We start from the raw sequence: 20,914 nt of genomic DNA on the forward strand, positions 1-20,914 counted from the left end.
CAAAAGTAAAACATGCTTCAAATGGCTCATTTATAGCGCCAAATGACAGTATATACGCGATTTAAACGTTTTCAACATTGCGCAAGAAATAAAGACGAGAGAGATAAACCGATGTCAAGAACAGAACGAGAAGCTCAAGCGCAACATATTGATACCTCTTAGAAGTCCATGGCTTTCTTTTTAAGAAAGATATTTGCAAATAAAGATGAGAGAGATAAACCGATGTCAGGAACAGATAGAGAAGCTCAAGCGCAACATATTGATACCTCTTAGAAGTCCATGGCTTTCTTTTTAAGAAAGATATTTGCAAAAGTAAAACATGCTTCAAATGGCTCATTTATAGCGCCAAATGACAGTATATACGCGATTTAAACGTTTTCAACATTGCGCAAGAAATAAAGACGAGAGAGATAAACCGATGTCAAGAACAGAACGAGAAGCTCAAGCGCAACATATTGATACCTCTTAGAAGTCCATGGCTTTCTTTTTAAGAAAGATATTTGCAAATAAAGATGAGAGAGATAAACCGATGTCAGGAACAGATAGAGAAGCTCAAGCGCAACATATTGATACCTCTTAGAAGTCCATGGCTTTCTTTTTAAGAAAGATATTTGCAAAAGTAAAACATGCTTCAAATGGCTCATTTATAGCGCCAAATGACAGTATATACGCGATTTAAACGTTTTGAACATTGCGCAAGAAATAAAGACGAGAGAGATAAACCGATGTCAAGAACAGAACGAGAAGCTCAAGCGCAACATATTGATACCTCTTAGAAGTCCATGGCTTTCTTTTTAAGAAAGATATTTGCAAATAAAGATGAGAGAGATAAACCGATGTCAGGAACAGATAGAGAAGCTCAAGCGCAACATATTGATACCTCTTAGAAGTCCATGGCTTTCTTTTTAAGAAAGATATTTGCAAATGTAAAACATGCTTCAAATGGCTCATTTATAGCGCCAAATGACAGTATATACGCGATTTAAACGTTTTCAACATTGCGCAAGAAATAAAGACGAGAGAGATAAACCGATGTCAAGAACAGAACGAGAAGCTCAAGCGCAACATATTGATACTTCTTAGAAGTCCATGGCTTTCTTTTTAAGAAAGATATTTGCAAATAAAGATGAGAGAGATAAACCGATGTCAGGAACAGATAGAGAAGCTCAAGCGCAACATATTGATACCTCTTAGAAGTCCATGGCTTTCTTTTTAAGAAAGATATTTGCAAAAGTAAAACATGCTTCAAATGGCTCATTTATAGCGCCAAATGACAGTATATACGCGATTTAAACGTTTTGAACATTGCGCGAGAAATAAAGACGAGAGAGATAAACCGATGTCAAGAACAGAACGAGAAGCTCAAGCGCAACATATTGATACCTCTTAGAAGTCCATGGCTTTCTTTTTAAGAAAGATATTTGCAAATAAAGATGAGAGAGATAAACCGATGTCAGGAACAGATAGAGAAGCTCAAGCGCAACATATTGATACCTCTTAGAAGTCCATGGCTTTCTTTTTAAGAAAGATATTTGCAAATGTAAAACATGCTTCAAATGGCTCATTTATAGCGCCAAATGACAGTATATACGCGATTTAAACGTTTTGAACATTGCGCAAGAAATAAAGACGAGAGAGATAAACCGATGTCAAGAACAGAACGAGAAGCTCAAGCGCAACATATTGATACCTCTTAGAAGTCCATGGCTTTCTTTTTAAGAAAGATATTTGCAAATAAAGATGAGAGAGATAAACCGATGTCAGGAACAGATAGAGAAGCTCAAGCGCAACATATTGATACCTCTTAGAAGTCCATGGCTTTCTTTTTAAGAAAGATATTTGCAAATGTAAAACATGCTTCAAATGGCTCATTTATAGCGCCAAATGACAGTATATACGCGATTTAAACGTTTTCAACATTGCGCAAGAAATAAAGACGAGAGAGATAAACCGATGTCAAGAACAGAACGAGAAGCTCAAGCGCAACATATTGATACTTCTTAGAAGTCCATGGCTTTCTTTTTAAGAAAGATATTTGCAAATAAAGATGAGAGAGATAAACCGATGTCAGGAACAGATAGAGAAGCTCAAGCGCAACATATTGATACCTCTTAGAAGTCCATGGCTTTCTTTTTAAAAAAGATATTTGCAAAAGTAAAACATGCTTCAAATGGCTCATTTATAGCGCCAAATGACAGTATATACGCGATTTAAACGTTTTGAACATTGCGCGAGAAATAAAGACGAGAGAGATAAACCGATGTCAAGAACAGAACGAGAAGCTCAAGCGCAACATACTGATACTTCTTAGAAGTCCATGGCTTTCTTTTTAAGAAAGATATTTGCAAATAAAGATGAGAGAGATAAACCGATGTCAGGAACAGATAGAGAAGCTCAAGCGCAACATATTGATACCTCTTAGAAGTCCATGGCTTTCTTTTTAAGAAAGATATTTGCAAAAGTAAAACATGCTTCAAATGGCTCATTTATAGCGCCAAATGACAGTATATACGCGATTTAAACGTTTTGAACATTGCGCAAGAAATAAAGACGAGAGAGATAAACCGATGTCAGGAACAGAACGAGAAGCTCAAGCGCAACATATTGATACCGCTTAGAAGTCCATGGCTTTCTTTTTAAGAAAGATATTTGCAAAAGTAAAACATGCTTCAAATGGCTCATTTATAGCGCCAAATGACAGTATATACGCGATTTAAACGTTTTCAACATTGCGCAAGAAATAAAGACGAGAGAGATAAACCGATGTCAAGAACAGAACGAGAAGCTCAAGCGCAACATATTGATACCTCTTAGAAGTCCATGGCTTTCTTTTTAAGAAAGATATTTGCAAATAAAGATGAGAGAGATAAACCGATGTCAGGAACAGATAGAGAAGCTCAAGCGCAACATATTGATACCTCTTAGAAGTCCATGGCTTTCTTTTTAAGAAAGATATTTGCAAAAGTAAAACATGCTTCAAATGGCTCATTTATAGCGCCAAATGACAGTATATACGCGATTTAAACGTTTTGAACATTGCGCGAGAAATAAAGACGAGAGAGATAAACCGATGTCAAGAACAGAACGAGAAGCTCAAGCGCAACATATTGATACCTCTTAGAAGTCCATGGCTTTCTTTTTAAGAAAGATATTTGCAAATAAAGATGAGAGAGATAAACCGATGTCAGGAACAGATAGAGAAGCTCAAGCGCAACATATTGATACCTCTTAGAAGTCCATGGCTTTCTTTTTAAGAAAGATATTTGCAAAAGTAAAACATGCTTCAAATGGCTCATTTATAGCGCCAAATGACAGTATATACGCGATTTAAACGTTTTCAACATTGCGCAAGAAATAAAGACGAGAGAGATAAACCGATGTCAAGAACAGAACGAGAAGCTCAAGCGCAACATATTGATACCTCTTAGAAGTCCATGGCTTTCTTTTTAAGAAAGATATTTGCAAATAAAGATGAGAGAGATAAACCGATGTCAGGAACAGATAGAGAAGCTCAAGCGCAACATATTGATACCTCTTAGAAGTCCATGGCTTTCTTTTTAAGAAAGATATTTGCAAAAGTAAAACATGCTTCAAATGGCTCATTTATAGCGCCAAATGACAGTATATACGCGATTTAAACGTTTTCAACATTGCGCGAGAAATAAAGACGAGAGAGATAAACCGATGTCAAGAACAGAACGAGAAGCTCAAGCGCAACATACTGATACTTCTTAGAAGTCCATGGCTTTCTTTTTAAGAAAGATATTTGCAAATAAAGATGAGAGAGATAAACCGATGTCAGGAACAGAACGAGAAGCTCAAGCGCAACATATTGATACCTCTTAGAAGTCCATGGCTTTCTTTTTAAGAAAGATATTTGCAAATGTAAAACATGCTTCAAATGGCTCATTTATAGCGCCAAATGACAGTATATACGCGATTTAAACGTTTTCAACATTGCGCAAGAAATAAAGACGAGAGAGATAAACCGATGTCAAGAACAGAACGAGAAGCTCAAGCGCAACATATTGATACCTCTTAGAAGTCCATGGCTTTCTTTTTAAGAAAGATATTTGCAAATAAAGATGAGAGAGATAAACCGATGTCAGGAACAGATAGAGAAGCTCAAGCGCAACATATTGATACCTCTTAGAAGTCCATGGCTTTCTTTTTAAGAAAGATATTTGCAAATGTAAAACATGCTTCAAATGGCTCATTTATAGCGCCAAATGACAGTATATACGCGATTTAAACGTTTTCAACATTGCGCAAGAAATAAAGACGAGAGAGATAAACCGATGTCAAGAACAGAACGAGAAGCTCAAGCGCAACATATTGATACCTCTTAGAAGTCCATGGCTTTCTTTTTAAGAAAGATATTTGCAAATAAAGATGAGAGAGATAAACCGATGTCAGGAACAGATAGAGAAGCTCAAGCGCAACATATTGATACCTCTTAGAAGTCCATGGCTTTCTTTTTAAGAAAGATATTTGCAAATGTAAAACATGCTTCAAATGGCTCATTTATAGCGCCAAATGACAGTATATACGCGATTTAAACGTTTTCAACATTGCGCAAGAAATAAAGACGAGAGAGATAAACCGATGTCAAGAACAGAACGAGAAGCTCAAGCGCAACATATTGATACCTCTTAGAAGTCCATGGCTTTCTTTTTAAGAAAGATATTTGCAAATAAAGATGAGAGAGATAAACCGATGTCAGGAACAGAAGAGAAGCTCAAGCGCAACATATTGATACCTCTTAGAAGTCCATGGCTTTCTTTTTAAGAAAGATATTTGCAAAAGTAAAACATGCTTCAAATGGCTCATTTATAGCGCCAAATGACAGTATATACGCGATTTAAACGTTTTGAACATTGCGCGAGAAATAAAGACGAGAGAGATAAACCGATGTCAAGAACAGAACGAGAAGCTCAAGCGCAACATATTGATACTTCTTAGAAGTCCATGGCTTTCTTTTTAAGAAAGATATTTGCAAATAAAGATGAGAGAGATAAACCGATGTCAGGAACAGAACGAGAAGCTCAAGCGCAACATATTGATACCTCTTAGAAGTCCATGGCTTTCTTTTTAAGAAAGATATTTGCAAATGTAAAACATGCTTCAAATGGCTCATTTATAGCGCCAAATGACAGTATATACGCGATTTAAACGTTTTCAACATTGCGCAAGAAATAAAGACGAGAGAGATAAACCGATGTCAAGAACAGAACGAGAAGCTCAAGCGCAACATATTGATACCTCTTAGAAGTCCATGGCTTTCTTTTTAAGAAAGATATTTGCAAATAAAGATGAGAGAGATAAACCGATGTCAGGAACAGATAGAGAAGCTCAAGCGCAACATATTGATACCTCTTAGAAGTCCATGGCTTTCTTTTTAAGAAAGATATTTGCAAAAGTAAAACATGCTTCAAATGGCTCATTTATAGCGCCAAATGACAGTATATACGCGATTTAAACGTTTTCAACATTGCGCGAGAAATAAAGACGAGAGAGATAAACCGATGTCAAGAACAGAACGAGAAGCTCAAGCGCAACATATTGATACCTCTTAGAAGTCCATGGCTTTCTTTTTAAGAAAGATATTTGCAAATAAAGATGAGAGAGATAAACCGATGTCAGGAACAGAACGAGAAGCTCAAGCGCAACATATTGATACCTCTTAGAAGTCCATGGCTTTCTTTTTAAGAAAGATATTTGCAAATGTAAAACATGCTTCAAATGGCTCATTTATAGCGCCAAATGACAGTATATACGCGATTTAAACGTTTTCAACATTGCGCAAGAAATAAAGACGAGAGAGATAAACCGATGTCAAGAACAGAACGAGAAGCTCAAGCGCAACATATTGATACCTCTTAGAAGTCCATGGCTTTCTTTTAAAGAAAGATATTTGCAAATGTAAAACATGCTTCAAATGGCTCATTTATAGCGCCAAATGACAGTATATACGCGATTTAAACGTTTTCAACATTGCGCAAGAAATAAAGACGAGAGAGATAAACCGATGTCAAGAACAGAACGAGAAGCTCAAGCGCAACATATTGATACTTCTTAGAAGTCCATGGCTTTCTTTTTAAGAAAGATATTTGCAAATAAAGATGAGAGAGATAAACCGATGTCAGGAACAGATAGAGAAGCTCAAGCGCAACATATTGATACCTCTTAGAAGTCCATGGCTTTCTTTTTAAGAAAGATATTTGCAAAAGTAAAACATGCTTCAAATGGCTCATTTATAGCGCCAAATGACAGTATATACGCGATTTAAACGTTTTGAACATTGCGCAAGAAATAAAGACGAGAGAGATAAACCGATGTCAAGAACAGAACGAGAAGCTCAAGCGCAACATATTGATACCTCTTAGAAGTCCATGGCTTTCTTTTTAAGAAAGATATTTGCAAATAAAGATGAGAGAGATAAACCGATGTCAGGAACAGATAGAGAAGCTCAAGCGCAACATATTGATACCTCTTAGAAGTCCATGGCTTTCTTTTTAAGAAAGATATTTGCAAATGTAAAACATGCTTCAAATGGCTCATTTATAGCGCCAAATGACAGTATATACGCGATTTAAACGTTTTGAACATTGCGCAAGAAATAAAGACGAGAGAGATAAACCGATGTCAGGAACAGAACGAGAAGCTCAAGCGCAACATATTGATACCGCTTAGAAGTCCATGGCTTTCTTTTTAAGAAAGATATTTGCAAAAGTAAAACATGCTTCAAATGGCTCATTTATAGCGCCAAATGACAGTATATACGCGATTTAAACGTTTTCAACATTGCGCAAGAAATAAAGACGAGAGAGATAAACCGATGTCAAGAACAGAACGAGAAGCTCAAGCGCAACATATTGATACCTCTTAGAAGTCCATGGCTTTCTTTTTAAGAAAGATATTTGCAAATAAAGATGAGAGAGATAAACCGATGTCAGGAACAGATAGAGAAGCTCAAGCGCAACATATTGATACCTCTTAGAAGTCCATGGCTTTCTTTTTAAGAAAGATATTTGCAAAAGTAAAACATGCTTCAAATGGCTCATTTATAGCGCCAAATGACAGTATATACGCGATTTAAACGTTTTGAACATTGCGCGAGAAATAAAGACGAGAGAGATAAACCGATGTCAAGAACAGAACGAGAAGCTCAAGCGCAACATATTGATACCTCTTAGAAGTCCATGGCTTTCTTTTTAAGAAAGATATTTGCAAATAAAGATGAGAGAGATAAACCGATGTCAGGAACAGATAGAGAAGCTCAAGCGCAACATATTGATACCTCTTAGAAGTCCATGGCTTTCTTTTTAAGAAAGATATTTGCAAAAGTAAAACATGCTTCAAATGGCTCATTTATAGCGCCAAATGACAGTATATACGCGATTTAAATGTTTTCAACATTGCGCAAGAAATAAAGACGAGAGAGATAAACCGATGTCAAGAACAGAACGAGAAGCTCAAGCGCAACATATTGATACCTCTTAGAAGTCCATGGCTTTCTTTTTAAGAAAGATATTTGCAAATAAAGATGAGAGAGATAAACCGATGTCAGGAACAGATAGAGAAGCTCAAGCGCAACATATTGATACCTCTTAGAAGTCCATGGCTTTCTTTTTAAGAAAGATATTTGCAAAAGTAAAACATGCTTCAAATGGCTCATTTATAGCGCCAAATGACAGTATATACGCGATTTAAACGTTTTGAACATTGCGCGAGAAATAAAGACGAGAGAGATAAACCGATGTCAAGAACAGAACGAGAAGCTCAAGCGCAACATATTGATACCTCTTAGAAGTCCATGGCTTTCTTTTTAAGAAAGATATTTGCAAATAAAGATGAGAGAGATAAACCGATGTCAGGAACAGATAGAGAAGCTCAAGCGCAACATATTGATACCTCTTAGAAGTCCATGGCTTTCTTTTTAAGAAAGATATTTGCAAATGTAAAACATGCTTCAAATGGCTCATTTATAGCGCCAAATGACAGTATATACGCGATTTAAACGTTTTCAACATTGCGCAAGAAATAAAGACGAGAGAGATAAACCGATGTCAAGAACAGAACGAGAAGCTCAAGCGCAACATATTGATACTTCTTAGAAGTCCATGGCTTTCTTTTTAAGAAAGATATTTGCAAATAAAGATGAGAGAGATAAACCGATGTCAGGAACAGATAGAGAAGCTCAAGCGCAACATATTGATACCTCTTAGAAGTCCATGGCTTTCTTTTTAAAAAAGATATTTGCAAAAGTAAAACATGCTTCAAATGGCTCATTTATAGCGCCAAATGACAGTATATACGCGATTTAAACGTTTTGAACATTGCGCGAGAAATAAAGACGAGAGAGATAAACCGATGTCAAGAACAGAACGAGAAGCTCAAGCGCAACATACTGATACTTCTTAGAAGTCCATGGCTTTCTTTTTAAGAAAGATATTTGCAAATAAAGATGAGAGAGATAAACCGATGTCAGGAACAGATAGAGAAGCTCAAGCGCAACATATTGATACCTCTTAGAAGTCCATGGCTTTCTTTTTAAGAAAGATATTTGCAAATGTAAAGCATGCTTCAAATGGCTCATTTATAGCGCCTAATGACAGTATATACGCGATTTAAACGTTTTGAACATTGCGCAAGAAATAAAGACGAGAGAGATAAACCGATGTCAAGAACAGAACGAGAAGCTCAAGCGCAACATATTGATACCTCTTAGAAGTCCATGGCTTTCTTTTTAAGAAAGATATTTGCAAATAAAGATGAGAGAGATAAACCGATGTCAGGAACAGATAGAGAAGCTCAAGCGCAACATATTGATACCTCTTAGAAGTCCATGGCTTTCTTTTTAAGAAAGATATTTGCAAATGTAAAACATGCTTCAAATGGCTCATTTATAGCGCCAAATGACAGTATATACGCGATTTAAACGTTTTCAACATTGCGCAAGAAATAAAGACGAGAGAGATAAACCGATGTCAAGAACAGAACGAGAAGCTCAAGCGCAACATATTGATACTTCTTAGAAGTCCATGGCTTTCTTTTTAAGAAAGATATTTGCAAATAAAGATGAGAGAGATAAACCGATGTCAGGAACAGATAGAGAAGCTCAAGCGCAACATATTGATACCTCTTAGAAGTCCATGGCTTTCTTTTTAAGAAAGATATTTGCAAAAGTAAAACATGCTTCAAATGGCTCATTTATAGCGCCAAATGACAGTATATACGCGATTTAAACGTTTTGAACATTGCGCGAGAAATAAAGACGAGAGAGATAAACCGATGTCAAGAACAGAACGAGAAGCTCAAGCGCAACATACTGATACTTCTTAGAAGTCCATGGCTTTCTTTTTAAGAAAGATATTTGCAAATAAAGATGAGAGAGATAAACCGATGTCAGGAACAGAACGAGAAGCTCAAGCGCAACATATTGATACCTCTTAGAAGTCCATGGCTTTCTTTTTAAGAAAGATATTTGCAAATGTAAAACATGCTTCAAATGGCTCATTTATAGCGCCAAATGACAGTATATACGCGATTTAAACGTTTTCAACATTGCGCAAGAAATAAAGACGAGAGAGATAAACCGATGTCAGGAACAGAACGAGAAGCTCAAGCGCAACATATTGATACCGCTTAGAAGTCCATGGCTTTCTTTTTAAGAAAGATATTTGCAAAAGTAAAACATGCTTCAAATGGCTCATTTATAGCGCCAAATGACAGTATATACGCGATTTAAACGTTTTCAACATTGCGCAAGAAATAAAGACGAGAGAGATAAACCGATGTCAAGAACAGAACGAGAAGCTCAAGCGCAACATATTGATACCTCTTAGAAGTCCATGGCTTTCTTTTTAAGAAAGATATTTGCAAATAAAGATGAGAGAGATAAACCGATGTCAGGAACAGATAGAGAAGCTCAAGCGCAACATATTGATACCTCTTAGAAGTCCATGGCTTTCTTTTTAAGAAAGATATTTGCAAAAGTAAAACATAATTCAAATGGCTCATTTATAGCGCCAAATGACAATATATACGCGATTTAAACGTTTTGAACATTGCGCGAGAAATAAAAACGAGAGAGATAAACCGATGTCAAGAACAGAACGAGAAGCTCAAGCGCAACATACTGATACTTCTTAGAAGTCCATGGCTTTCTTTTTAAGAAAGATATTTGCAAATAAAGATGAGAGAGATAAACCGATGTCAGGAACAGATAGAGAAGCTCAAGCGCAACATATTGATACCTCTTAGAAGTCCATGGCTTTCTTTTTAAGAAAGATATTTGCAAATGTAAAGCATGCTTCAAATGGCTCATTTATAGCGCCAAATGACAGTATATACGCGATTTAAACGTTTTCAACATTGCGCAAGAAATAAAGACGAGAGAGATAAACCGATGTCAAGAACAGAACGAGAAGCTCAAGCGCAACATATTGATACCTCTTAGAAGTCCATGGCTTTCTTTTTAAGAAAGATATTTGCAAATAAAGATGAGAGAGATAAACCGATGTCAGGAACAGATAGAGAAGCTCAAGCGCAACATATTGATACCTCTTAGAAGTCCATGGCTTTCTTTTTAAGAAAGATATTTGCAAAAGTAAAACATGCTTCAAATGGCTCATTTATAGCGCCAAATGACAGTATATACGCGATTTAAACGTTTTGAACATTGCGCGAGAAATAAAGACGAGAGAGATAAACCGATGTCAAGAACAGAACGAGAAGCTCAAGCGCAACATACTGATACTTCTTAGAAGTCCATGGCTTTCTTTTTAAGAAAGATATTTGCAAATAAAGATGAGAGAGATAAACCGATGTCAGGAACAGAACGAGAAGCTCAAGCGCAACATATTGATACCTCTTAGAAGTCCATGGCTTTCTTTTTAAGAAAGATATTTGCAAATGTAAAACATGCTTCAAATGGCTCATTTATAGCGCCAAATGACAGTATATACGCGATTTAAACGTTTTCAACATTGCGCAAGAAATAAAGACGAGAGAGATAAACCGATGTCAGGAACAGAACGAGAAGCTCAAGCGCAACATATTGATACCGCTTAGAAGTCCATGGCTTTCTTTTTAAGAAAGATATTTGCAAAAGTAAAACATGCTTCAAATGGCTCATTTATAGCGCCAAATGACAGTATATACGCGATTTAAACGTTTTCAACATTGCGCAAGAAATAAAGACGAGAGAGATAAACCGATGTCAAGAACAGAACGAGAAGCTCAAGCGCAACATATTGATACCTCTTAGAAGTCCATGGCTTTCTTTTTAAGAAAGATATTTGCAAATAAAGATGAGAGAGATAAACCGATGTCAGGAACAGATAGAGAAGCTCAAGCGCAACATATTGATACCTCTTAGAAGTCCATGGCTTTCTTTTTAAGAAAGATATTTGCAAAAGTAAAACATAATTCAAATGGCTCATTTATAGCGCCAAATGACAATATATACGCGATTTAAACGTTTTGAACATTGCGCGAGAAATAAAAACGAGAGAGATAAACCGATGTCAAGAACAGAACGAGAAGCTCAAGCGCAACATACTGATACTTCTTAGAAGTCCATGGCTTTCTTTTTAAGAAAGATATTTGCAAATAAAGATGAGAGAGATAAACCGATGTCAGGAACAGATAGAGAAGCTCAAGCGCAACATATTGATACCTCTTAGAAGTCCATGGCTTTCTTTTTAAGAAAGATATTTGCAAATGTAAAGCATGCTTCAAATGGCTCATTTATAGCGCCAAATGACAGTATATACGCGATTTAAACGTTTTCAACATTGCGCAAGAAATAAAGACGAGAGAGATAAACCGATGTCAAGAACAGAACGAGAAGCTCAAGCGCAACATATTGATACCTCTTAGAAGTCCATGGCTTTCTTTTTAAGAAAGATATTTGCAAATAAAGATGAGAGAGATAAACCGATGTCAGGAACAGATAGAGAAGCTCAAGCGCAACATATTGATACCTCTTAGAAGTCCATGGCTTTCTTTTTAAGAAAGATATTTGCAAATGTAAAACATGCTTCAAATGGCTCATTTATAGCGCCAAATGACAGTATATACGCGATTTAAACGTTTTCAACATTGCGCAAGAAATAAAGACGAGAGAGATAAACCGATGTCAAGAACAGAACGAGAAGCTCAAGCGCAACATATTGATACCTCTTAGAAGTCCATGGCTTTCTTTTTAAGAAAGATATTTGCAAATAAAGATGAGAGAGATAAACCGATGTCAGGAACAGAACGAGAAGCTCAAGCGCAACATATTGATACCTCTTAGAAGTCCATGGCTTTCTTTTTAAGAAAGATATTTGCAAATGTAAAACATGCTTCAAATGGCTCATTTATAGCGCCAAATGACAGTATATACGCGATTTAAACGTTTTCAACATTGCGCAAGAAATAAAGACGAGAGAGATAAACCGATGTCAAGAACAGAACGAGAAGCTCAAGCGCAACATATTGATACCTCTTAGAAGTCCATGGCTTTCTTTTTAAGAAAGATATTTGCAAATAAAGATGAGAGAGATAAACCGATGTCAGGAACAGATAGAGAAGCTCAAGCGCAACATATTGATACCTCTTAGAAGTCCATGGCTTTCTTTTTAAGAAAGATATTTGCAAATGTAAAACATGCTTCAAATGGCTCATTTATAGCGCCAAATGACAGTATATACGCGATTTAAACGTTTTGAACATTGCGCAAGAAATAAAGACGAGAGAGATAAACCGATGTCAAGAACAGAACGAGAAGCTCAAGCGCAACATATTGATACTTCTTAGAAGTCCATGGCTTTCTTTTTAAGAAAGATATTTGCAAATAAAGATGAGAGAGATAAACCGATGTCAGGAACAGATAGAGAAGCTCAAGCGCAACATATTGATACCTCTTAGAAGTCCATGGCTTTCTTTTTAAGAAAGATATTTGCAAATGTAAAGCATGCTTCAAATGGCTCATTTATAGCGCCAAATGACAGTATATACGCGATTTAAACGTTTTCAACATTGCGCAAGAAATAAAGACGAGAGAGATAAACCGATGTCAAGAACAGAACGAGAAGCTCAAGCGCAACATATTGATACCGCTTAGAAGTCCATGGCTTTCTTTTTAAGAAAGATATTTGCAAAAGTAAAACATGCTTCAAATGGCTCTTTTATAGCGCCAAATGACAGTATATACGCGATTTAAACGTTTTCAACATTGCGCAAGAAATAAAGACGAGAGAGATAAACCGATGTCAAGAACAGAACGAGAAGCTCAAGCGCAACATATTGATACCTCTTAGAAGTCCATGGCTTTCTTTTTAAGAAAGATATTTGCAAATAAAGATGAGAGAGATAAACCGATGTCAGGAACAGATAGAGAAGCTCAAGCGCAACATATTGATACCTCTTAGAAGTCCATGGCTTTCTTTTTAAGAAAGATATTTGCAAATGTAAAACATGCTTCAAATGGCTCATTTATAGCGCCAAATGACAGTATATACGCGATTTAAACGTTTTCAACATTGCGCAAGAAATAAAGACGAGAGAGATAAACCGATGTCAAGAACAGAACGAGAAGCTCAAGCGCAACATATTGATACCTCTTAGAAGTCCATGGCTTTCTTTTTAAGAAAGATATTTGCAAATGTAAAACATGCTTCAAATGGCTCATTTATAGCGCCAAATGACAGTATATACGCGATTTAAACGTTTTCAACATTGCGCAAGAAATAAAGACGAGAAAGATAAACCGATGTCAAGAACAGAACGAGAAGCTCAAGCGCAACATATTGATACCTCTTAGAAGTCCATGGCTTTCTTTTTAAGAAAGATATTTGCAAATAAAGATGAGAGAGATAAACCGATGTCAGGAACAGATAGAGAAGCTCAAGCGCAACATATTGATACCTCTTAGAAGTCCATGGCTTTCTTGCGCAATGTTGAAAACGTTTAATTCGCGTATATACTGTCATTTGGCGCTATCAATGAGCCATTTGAAGCATGTTTTACATTTGCAAATATCTTTCTTAAAAAGAAAGCCATGGACTTCTAAGAGGTATCAATATGTTGCGCTTAAGCTTCTCTATCTGTTCCTGACATCGGTTTATCTCTCTCATCTTTATTTCTTGCGCTCAAATAAGACCTTTTTATTGTCGGCTGCTCGAATTTTTGCACCCCGTATTTGATGAGGTATAATAATCTACATTTCATGTGAGTTTCAGCACATTTAAAGCAAGTGGGAAATAATCAACGAATGTTTTAACTCCCACCCCCATCTATATACTCTATAAGTTATATGCGCCAAACGTTTAGGTTTGTTCTGGACATTAGTTGATACGCGCTCAAATAAGACCTTTTTATTGTCGGCTGCTAGAAATGTTGCACCCCGTATTCGACGAGGTATATAATAATCTAAATTGCATGTGAGTTTTAGCACATTTAAAGCAAGTGGGTTTTGCGGCGAATGTATTTATCCCCGAAACCCCATTTACCGATATAGCCTACTCTCCACGTTATTCGCGATTAACGAAAATATTTGTTCTGGACATTGGTTAATATGCTCTTAAATAAGACCTTTTTAATGTCGGCTGCTAGAATGTTTGCACCCCGTATTCGATGAGGTATATAATAACCTACATTTCATGTGGGTTTAAGCACATTTAAAGCAAGTGGGGATTAGCGGCGAAAGTATTAAAGCCCGAAACCCCATTCACCGATATACATGTACTCTCCACGTTATTCGCTATTAACGAAAATATTTGTTCTGGACATTGGTTAATATGCGCTCAAAAAAGACCTTTTTAATGTCGGCTGCTAGAATGTTTGCACCCCGTATTCCATGAGGTATATAATAACCTACATTTCATTTGGGTTTCAGCACATTTAATGCAAATAGGAAATTAGCAACGAATGTATTAACCCCCACCCCTTCTTATATACTCTAGAAGTCTTTTGCGCCAAACGTTTAAGTTTGTTCTGGACATTGGTTGATATGCGCTCAAATAAGACCTTTTTAATGTCGGCTGCTCGAATTTTTGCACCCCGTTTTCGATGAGGTATATAAGAATCTACATTTCATGTAATTTTCAGCAAAATTAACTTCAAATTTGAAGTATCGGCGAATTTATTAAACGCCGACTCCCCTTACCGATATACTCTACATGTTAGATGCACCAAACGTTTAGGTTTGTTCTGGACATTGGTTGATATGCGCTTAAATAACACCATTTTAATGTCGGCTGCTAGAATTTTAGCACCCTGTATTCGATGAGGTATATAATAATCTACATTTCATGTGAGTTTAAGCACATTTAAATAAAGTGGGGATTTGCGGCGAATGTATTAAAGCCCGAAACCCCATTCACCGATATACTCTCCACGTTATTCGCTATTAACGAAAATATTTGTTCTGGACATTGGTTGATAACCTACATTTCATGTGGGTTTCAGCACATTTAATGCAAATGGGAAATTAGCAACGAATGTATTAACCCCCACCCCTTCTATATACTCCAGACGTCATATGCGCAAAACGTTTAGGTTTGTTCTAAATATTGGTTGATATGCGCTCAAATAAGACATTTTTATTGTAGGCTGCTAGGTTTTTTGCACCCCGTATTCGACGAGGTATATAATAATCTACATTTCATGTGAGTTTAAGCACATTTTCGATCGGAATGCCTTAGGAAGGGCTGCTCTACGGATGGCTTGAACTATTCAGATCGGGCCAAAAGTTGTCTTAGACTTTGGGGACTATCCTCCCGAGAATAAGGTAGAAATTTCAGGGCCAGATGACTACTCACTGACCAGGAAACTTGACGCCGCGTAGGGGCATTCCCTAATTAATTGAACTAATCAGAATAATTGAAATTTTGAAAAACGAAACTCGATCAGAATGCCTTAGGAAGGGCTGCTCTACGGATGGCTTGAACAATTCAGATGGGGCCAAAAGTTGTCTTAGACTGTGAGAGCTATCCTCCGGAGTATTAAGTAGAAATTTCAGGGCCAGATGACTACTCACTGACCAGGAAACTGACGCCGCGTAGGGGCATTCCCTAATTAACTCTAATAAAACAGAATAATTGAAATTTTGAAAAACGAAACTCGATCGGAATGCCTTTGGAAGGGCGGCGCTAAGGATGACTTGAAAAATTCAAATAGGGCCGAAAGTTGCCTAAGACTTTGGGGACTATCCTCCCGAGTATAAGGTAGACATTTCAGGGCCAGATGACTACATACTGGCCAAGAAAAATTGACGCCGCGTAGGGGCATTCCGTAATTAATTGTACTAATCAGCATATTGTGTTTTTGAAAAAACGTAACTCGATCGGAATGCCTTAGGAAGGGCTGCTCTACGGATGGCTTGAACATTTCAGATCTGGCCAAAAATTGTCTTAGACTATGGGGGCTATCCTCCCGAGCTTTAAGTAGAAATTTCAGGGCCAGATGACGACTCACTGGTCAGGAAACTGACGCCGCAAAGGGGTATTCCCTAATTAACTGTAATAAACAGAATAATTGATCTTTTGAAAAAACGAAGCTCGATCGGAATGCCTTTGGAAGGGCGGCGCTAAGGATGACTTGAAAAATTCAAATAGGGCCGAAAGTTGCCTTACACTTTGGGGACTATCCTCCCGAGCATAAGGTAGACATTTCAGGGCCAGATGACTACTCACTAACCAGGAAACTAACGCCGCGTAGGGGCATTCCCTAATTATTAAATGTACTAATCAGAACAATTGATCTTTTGAAAAAACGAAACTCGATCGGAATGCCTTTGGAAGGGAGGCGCTAAGGATGGCTTGAACAATTCAGATCGGGCCAAAAGTTATTAAGACTTTTGGGACTATCCTCCCGAGCATAAGGTAGAATTTTCAGGGCCAGATGATTACTCACTGACCAGGAAACTGACGCCGCGTAGGGGCATTCCGTAATTAATTGTACTAATCAGAATAATTGAGTTTTGAAAAAACGTTACTCGATCGGAATGTCCTTAGGAAGGGCGGTGCTGCGGATGGCTTAAACATTTCAGATCGGGCCACAAGTTGTCTTAGACTTTGGGGGCTATCCTCCCGAGCGTTAAGTACAAATTTCAGGGCCAGATGACGACTCACTGGTCAGGAAACTGACGCCGCGAAGGGGCATTCCCTAATTAACTGTAATAAACAGAATAATTGATATTTTGAAAAACGAAACTCGATCAGAATGCCTTAGGAAGGGCGGTGCTAGGGATGGCTTGAACAATTCAGATCGGGCCAAAAGTTGTCTTAGACTCTGGGGGCTATCCTCCCGAGCATTAAGTACAAATTTCAGGGCCAGATGACGACTCACTGGTCAGGAAACTGACGCCGCAAAGGGGCATTCCCTAATTAACTGTAATAAACAGAATAATTAATATTTTGAAAAACGAAACTCGATCAGAATGCCTTAGGAAGGGCGGTGCTAGGGATGGCTTGAACAATTCAGATCGGGCCAAAAGTTGTCTTAGACTCTGGGGGCTATCCTCCCGAGCATTAAGTACAAATTTCAGGGCCAGATGACGACTCACTGGTCAGGAAACTGACGCCGCAAAGGGGCATTCCCTAATTAACTGTAATAAACAGAATAATTAATATTTTGAAAAACAAAACTCGATCAGAATGCCTTAGGAAGGGCGGTGCTAGGGATGGCTTGAACAATTCAGATCGGGTGTCACATGAGAGACTTTTTGTTGTTGATTATTATTGCTACGGACACACAGAATAAAGGGAAATAGAGCTTGTTTAATAATTAAAGTTAAATTGTAACGTTTAATTCCAATCATTTCTCCTGTTTCACACACTTTGTTTTGGCTTCAGTAATAATACAGTATGTAATTAAACTTATCTTTAACAAAATAATTCTGGATGGGTAGTTTCCCGTCTGACATCGACGCCGGTCACAGCTCGTGTCGTCCACTTGGCCCTTGCCTCCGTAGACGGCGTCTTTGCTCCACTTGGCCCCGGTAGTCGCTCCGGATTCTTGACCTCCGCAGACTGAGATACGATGGTGTGCGTTTTGATCCCAGACAAGAGCTAGCCCCCGACGAAAGCTATGGAGAACCGGGTGGCAGTTGAGCTAGCCTCTCGTCCCGACGTGGAATTACCCTCAGATATTGACTTTAATTGCCGACTAACATGACGTTCAGTCTATTATAGGTTAGGTGGTTCTCCTCGATTGCAGAAAATCCACCTCTTAATATACCCTACGGTTACTAAGTAAATTCTAAAAACATGACTACAAATATTTGGAGAGGAAATGATCTTACAAAGGAAAATACTTGTATTGAAAAGAGGCTTCCTAAATGTGTGCTAAACAACAGATAAAACATGTACACTGAATTAATGACTTCCCCAGGCCTATTCATAGGGAACGATAAATCTTGGTCTGAAAAGAAAACATCTAACCTTAACATCTTCACCTGACCTTAACAAAGAACACTCCAGACCAGAGAGCGAAACAAATAAATTCTTTCCTGCCTTCGGGCCAAAAGTTGTCTAATTAACTGTAATAAACAGAATTATTGAAATTTTGAAAAACGAAACTCGATCAGAATGCCTTATGAAGGGCTGCTCTACGGATGGCTTGAACAATTAAGATCGGGCCAAAAATTGTCTTAGACTTTGGGGACTATCCTCCCGAGCATAAGGTAGAAATTTCAGGGCCAGGTGACTACTCAATGGCCAGGAAACTGATGCCGCGTAGGGGCATTCCCTAATTATTAATTTTACTAATCAGAATAATTGATCTTTTGAAAAAAAGTTAAACGATCGGAATGTCCTTAGGAAGGGCGGCGATATGGATGGCTTGAACAATAAGCCAGTTCACGGTTGCAGTCTGAGCATGAGCAGATAAAGGTCATTGCAGAACAAATTGTATAATACACTGAGACGAAATACTGGATACGTGCTCATGAAAGTTATGTAATCATTATTCATTAATGAACAAGCAGTGCATTCCATGATACACAGGCAGAATTACAGGTGCAAATATTCTTTGAAAAGGGGAAACAAAGGCTATTTATGTAGCACCTGCATCGCTGTAGGAGTGATTATTTCAAAATGTACAAAGTGGGACCTCTTCATGTTTCGAAGATCTGTGGATATTCGGGGTCATTGCAGAGATGTGCTAACCGTGAACTGGTCTATTCAGATCGGGCCAAAAGTTGTCTTAAACTGTGGGGGCTATCCTCCCGAGCATGAAGTAGAAATTTTATGGCCAGATGACGACTCACTGGTCAGGAAACTGACGCCGCGAAGGGGCATTCCATAATTAACTGTAATAAACAGTATAATTGATATTTTGAAAAACGAAAGTCGATCAGAATGCCTTAGGAAGGGCTGCTCTACGGATGGCTTAAACAATTAAGATCGGGCCAAAAATTGTCTTTGACTTTGGGAACTATCCTCCCGAGCATAAGGTAGAAATTTCAGGGCCAGGTGACTACTCAATGGCCAGGAAACTGACGCCGCGTAGGGGCATTCCCTAATTTTTAATTTTACTAATCAGAATAATTGATCTTTTGAAAAAAAGTTAAACGATCGGAATGTCCTTAGGAAGGGCGGCGCTGTGGATGGCTTGAACAATTCAGATCAGGCCAAAAGTTATTTTATACTCTGGGGGCTATCCTCCCGAGCTTTAAATAGAAATTTCAGGGCCAGATGACGACTCACTGGTCAGGAAACTGACGCCGCGAAGGGGCATTCCCTAATTAACTTTAATAAACAAAATAATTGATATTTTGAAAAACGAAACTCGATCAGAATGCCTTAGGAAGGTCTGCTCTACGGATGGCTTTAACACAAGAAAATTGAATCTTTTACCATTTCATTAAACGGCAATTTGATCAAAAGAGTTCAATTCACCAAATGCTTAGGACTTTTGATAGATGAAGAATTGAAATGGTCTAAACAAATCGAAAACGTAAGTAAACTTACCCAGAAAAACATTAGCATGATAAAGAGAGCAAAAAGGTTTTTGCCTCAAAAATCCTTAAAGTTACTTTATAACAGTCTAGTGTTGCCACGATTAGATTACTGCTCTGTTGTATGGTCGAACCGATTTCATTCTCATACAACTAAGCTGCAAAAAATTCAAAAGAGGGCCGCAAGAATAATATTGAACAAGACATATGACACACCGTCGGCTGATTTGTTCACAAGTCTTAAATGGATGACACTAGACAAGCGGTTTGAGTTAAGTCGCGTTATGATGATATATAAATGCGTTCATAACTTAGCACCTTCTTACCTTCAGGTAGGCTTAATCAATCCTAATGATGTACATGAGCATCATACAAGGCAAATAGACAGTGGATGTTTACGTGTGCCTAGATTTCACACTGATTGTTATAAGTGTAGCCCAATTGTTTCTTCCATATTTGAATGGAATAAGCTAGATAATTCATTGAGAACGGCTTCCTCTGTCAATTCATTTAAGAGAATGTTTAAACAAAGTTGTAATTTGTGAATGGCTCAGCCGTACATACACTACGTGCATGTTTTGTAATATTTACATGACTTATTCACATAATTGCGACTTAATTAATATTTTCCTATTGACATTACTGTTTACTAGGTTAATGATTATATTTATTTTGCAAACGAGTATTATTTTGTAACTGTTCTGTATAAATGTTATAAACGATGTAAATATGTTCATTCAGAGCCCCATGGAAGACCACTACTTGTTGGTGAATGGGCTACCCTGTCAAAATATTAGAAAAAAAATAAAACAATTCAGATCTGGCCAAAAGTTGTCTTAGACTGTGGGAGCTATCCTCCCGAGCATTAAGTAGAAATTTCAGGGCCAGATGACGACTCACTGGTCAGGAAACTGACGCCGCGAAGGGGCATTCCCTAATTAACTGTAATAAACAGAATAATTG

The sequence above is a fragment of the Strongylocentrotus purpuratus genome, unplaced genomic scaffold (genome assembly GCF_000002235.5).
Source record: "Strongylocentrotus purpuratus isolate Spur 01 unplaced genomic scaffold, Spur_5.0 spur5_scaffold_13, whole genome shotgun sequence".
NCBI classification, from domain to species: domain Eukaryota; kingdom Metazoa; phylum Echinodermata; class Echinoidea; order Camarodonta; family Strongylocentrotidae; genus Strongylocentrotus; species Strongylocentrotus purpuratus.